The sequence below is a fragment of the Suncus etruscus genome, chromosome 4, assembly GCF_024139225.1.
Source record: "Suncus etruscus isolate mSunEtr1 chromosome 4, mSunEtr1.pri.cur, whole genome shotgun sequence".
NCBI classification, from domain to species: Eukaryota; Metazoa; Chordata; class Mammalia; order Eulipotyphla; family Soricidae; genus Suncus; species Suncus etruscus.
Window position 1 is genome coordinate 64,820,198 of NC_064851.1, and position 4,666 is coordinate 64,824,863.

The following is a 4,666-nucleotide window of genomic DNA, read 5'->3' on the forward strand; positions in this document are numbered from 1 at the left end:
ATAAATTTATACGACCTTGGCTTTAAATTAAAAAACTGAGAGGACCAAGCAGTGCTGTGGAGGGGAAGATGTGAAGGAAGAAGCAAACTAAAATTGATATAAGGACACTGGTAGATGTCCTGGAATTTTCGTAATAATAACTATTCAGTATTTGTGTTCACCAAAAGTCTAAAAGCTAACACTTGTATAATCTTGTTATCTAAGCTACAATACAAATTTTCAAACTCAGAATATCTACTTCAACTTTAAAACCATCACAGACATATAGTCACATATATTTTAACACCTTCTCAAAACCTCTCTGCAGTGTGAATCACTACTAATTTGAATTAAAAGGAGACACAGACTTCATTTCACTATTTATACGTTTTGTATAAGCATGTTAATTTTTATAACATTCACAAATATATTACCAAAACATGAAAAATACAAAGAAAATATGTACTAAAATCACACCCTGTTTAGAATATTGTTGTCTTTAGCTATTCCTGCTTCTAATGTTTAAGAACAAAGTACCTAATACGTTCTAGAATTTATTCTATAAACAGTTCTATTGGCAATCTCTGGTGAGTTAGGCCTATCTCATCTAAGATATGGGAGTCACTATCATTGATCTTCAAGTAATTTCATCTATCTGTGTCTTGTACAACTCTGGGAAATCTGACAAGTCTTTTATTTATTTCTGACTTATAGAAAATAAGTGTTTCTCTGGGGGAATAAAACTCACTTGACTCTCTTTGCTGGACAATGCAGCAATATCAAACTCACATTTTTATGTTTGTTACAGAATATTAATTGCATCTCTTCACTGTAATTATTAACAGTTTTTTCTGTTCTCAGTGAAGAGCACAATACCTATTGTGTCTCATTCTAATATAAACCTGATAGTCTAGAAAAAGAATTGAAGTTGAAAATTAACCTCTAACTCTTGGTTCCTTTCACTTTAATTATTTCTTTAATCAAGAAAACCAGATCTGTGTTGTTTGTTTAATATCAAATTCTATAGTATAGGTCAACTACCTCTTGATATGATAAAAAGAGATAAAGATATTTGTTATTCTTTCCTCTTAATAAAACCCTACTTCTTAAAGTTTATTTAATTTCAAATAAGCTTTTTAAAAACTAAAACTAATATATTCATTGATTCCTTCAATATCAAATAATGATCTTAGAAAGGCAGAATTGAGTATAAAATGATGTGGTACAAAGGAAAGTCTAAATGAAAAAGGACATTAATAACCTTAGGTCATCAAAATGATAGATACTGTTAGAGTTTAAAGCATAACACAATTGGCACTTTTTTGTATGTGTGGTTTTTGGGTCACACCCGGAAGTGCTCAGGGTTTTTTCCTGGCTCCATGCTCAGAAATTGCCTCTGGCAGGCATGGGGGACCATATGGGACACTGGGATTTGAACCGATGACCTTCTGCATGAAAGGTAAAGGACTACCTCCATGCTATCTCTCCGGTCCCACAATTGGCACTTTTTTCATTCTAGTATCTGAATTATAAAAGCACTACATACATATTTTGGTACTTCTGGTCTCGCAGCTCCGAGTTCAAGATCCTGTGTCTGCCGCCAGCCTCAGTGGTCGCCCTCGGGCTGGCGGAAATGAGACACCCAGTCCATGGCAACGTCGTATGATGCGCCCTGCCTCATCCGCTGGAACGATCTGACGCCTGGGCCTCTCTAGTCCTGGTGCTGAGGACAGCAAGTGTCTGAAGGCCCCACAAGGGAGTTGCCCACCAGCCCCGCGAATCCCGTGTATGCGACTGGGGCCCCATGCCGTCTGCAGGACACTGGTTGCAGGACGTCGAGCGAGTGCTCGCTCCTAACCAACACAAACAGCTGCGACTCCTCATCCTCCTCCTTCATCCTCTTCCTCCTCAGCTGCGGCAGATGGAACTGATGCTGTCCGTGTGGTTCATCCGAGACAGCTGTGGCATGGCTTGCTCTGTGGTCAACTGCTTGTGGTCTACGCCGACTTTGTGGTCACCTTCGTAGTGCTGCTGAGTTCACAGGACTTCAGGTACTAGGTGCTCAATGGTGTCCTCTTCAACTGACTGGCCCCGCTGGCCTTGTGCTCACACCTGCACACTATGCTTACTGACTGTTCCCTATGTCCCCATGAAAGTTTCTGCTTTTCCTAAACTGCTTCTGTATAACCCCCTTGTTCATTTGTTAGCTTGTGGGAATGTGGCCTTCAGATAAGAGTTGAAGACAAATGAACATAGCACCCATGTCCCTGCACTTGGGATGGGCCTTAACAGATTAGCCTTATAAGATATGAATTATGTATCTTGTGGCCTTTGAATGTGTATACCTTTTATCTGCTTCATGGGGTTGTACATTCAGCTCTAACGCACGGATGTTATGGCTATTTAATCCCAGTGGAAAACTGACTCTGGGTCCTTGACTTTCGGAAGCCTATTTTCAGTGGAAGTCTTAGACCCTTAGGTAGCTAAGCATATAAAACCCAGATTTGTGACTTGCATTGCAGGGTGGTCTTTTTGTCTTATCACTGGGCTATTAGCATGAACCCAACATTATCCTGGAGCTGTGCCCAAAGGCAACGCCACCAAGGAGCACATGGAGAGCCTACAACCGCTGCCTGACAAGGTGATGTACAAGTGCTCCAAGTACTGCTGCATTAAGCCTGAGCATGCCACCACTGCAGTATCTGCGAAAGGGTTATCCGGAAGATGGGCCATCATTGTCCGTAGGTGAACAACTGCTTGGGGGAGAAGATCCAGAGCTTCTTCGTGCTCTTTACACTGTACATGGCGCTGTCATTGGTTAATGCCCTACTCCTATGTGGGCTGCAGATCATCTGTGTGTGTGCGACCAATGGAGAGAATGCAGCGACTTCTCCCCACCTGTCATCCTCATCCGGATCCAATATTCTTGTGCCTTGAGGACCTCCTCTTCTTTACCTTCATGGCCTTCATGTTCGGAACCCATATCCACTATATCTGCAATGATGAAAAGGCTTAAATGATGAAAAGGCTGGATATGGGAGATGGGGCTGCCGTGGGAGGGAATAAAGTCTGTCTTTGGGGACACTTGCCCCTGCTCTGGATGAACCCCTTTGTTGGCTTCCAGTTCAGGCAGCTGCAGCCCAGGTCCCTCTTAGATGGCCCTGCATTCTCTGTGTGAGACAGGGTGCCTTGGTTCCTGCATGGGTTTGTACGCTAGCTGGTCCTCCTACTGCATCTGGACACTGAGCCGTGCCTGGCCCAGCCCAGCTGTGGGGCTTGAGGACACGGAGGGTCCTAACCAATTCTGCTATCTGGAGCGCCTCTCTGAGCTCCTGAACTCTAGTTCCTGGGCTGCTGCTCCTCCATCATGGAGTCGCCCCACCAACCTGTCTGGGCCACAGGGCAGAGTCTGTGACAACCAGAACATCAGAACATTGGGGGCCCAATAAGCCTGGACTCTGCATTCATCTGCCGGAAGGAACACTGAACAGACAGTGACCAAGATGGGGGTGTACCTCAGACCTCTGACCCCATAGACGGTGTATGACTTTGATTCAGTCCAGTCTTCGTGTGCTTGTGTGCGTGTGTGCCTGCGAGTTCATGTGTGCAAGCAATAAGTCATTCCACTGCACGAGGCGCACATGTCTGAATGTTGTTTAGGCAACATCTGTTCTGCTGCTGCATCAGTCACAGGCTATTTCCTGGGCCCAGAGTTTCAGCCAAGGGGGTTCCGGGCATGGGGTTCCATGGGTATCTGCCCAGGGAGATTCTTGATCCAAAGAGCAACTGCCGGGTCCTTCCAGCCTCCTGCCCTCAAGCTCAGACCACTGAGAAGAGCGAGGGCATGCGTACCGGCTCTTGTTCCAGTCAATTGGCCAAGCGCCCACAAAGGGCCTGGGCCTGGACTCAGCCTCAACCTCAGGCCCTAGTTTGTGTCCAGGAGCCATTAAGCAGCAGCTTATTGTGTTGGTGTTTGGGTTGTTTTCTCCCATGCCACCCACCCCATTTACATTTGTTTCTCCTCCCTGGTCTCTGACACAGGTCTTGATGAAGGATGTCTCCCCTCAGCTGCTCCCTGGTTCACTGGGCTGTGAGATATAGCCAGCGTCTCACCTACAGACCCACCCACGGAGATGGCGGGCCCCAGGAAAGGGTTGAATGAGAGCATTGTTTTATGTGAGATGGGGAACACCAGGAGGCAGTGGTAGGTTGACGCCCACTGCAGGTTTGGTGCTCTAGGACTCACAGCATCTTAGCCTGTGCCCAGAGCTAGTAGAAGATGGGGCTGTGTCCAATCAAGGGCCCAGTGGGACTCGATGTAGTCATGCTCCACTTGCTGTGGCCACCACCTCCACATCTACCAGCTGAGTTTCAAAAAAATAAGTACTACAAACAGATTTGAGTTTAAATTGTACTTCATTAGATATATTATTAAAATTTTTATCATAAAAATAATGGAAATTATTGATAGTTTGGGGAAAATATAATCACTATAATTATAAAAATATTATTTCTAATAACTCTTAAATCTATCTCTAGTAAATAAAAAGCTGGTGTCCTGTTTGTAACTAAATTGTTTTATTTCCTAATTTAATATGAGAAAGTCCTGTTTGAGCCCCACACTGCATGTTTCCCCGAGTGCTGCCAGAAGACCTGTGAGTACCAAGCAGGGAGTAGTACCTTTGAA

At 44.6% G+C, this 4,666-nt stretch overlaps 1 pseudogene; it reads left to right on the forward strand.

Annotated features, from left to right (window-relative positions):
• Nucleotides 1–1,783: 1,783 nt before the first annotated feature.
• LOC126007098 (palmitoyltransferase ZDHHC7-like) lies at nt 1,784–3,157 on the forward strand (annotated as a pseudogene).
• Nucleotides 3,158–4,666: the final 1,509 nt, after the last annotated feature.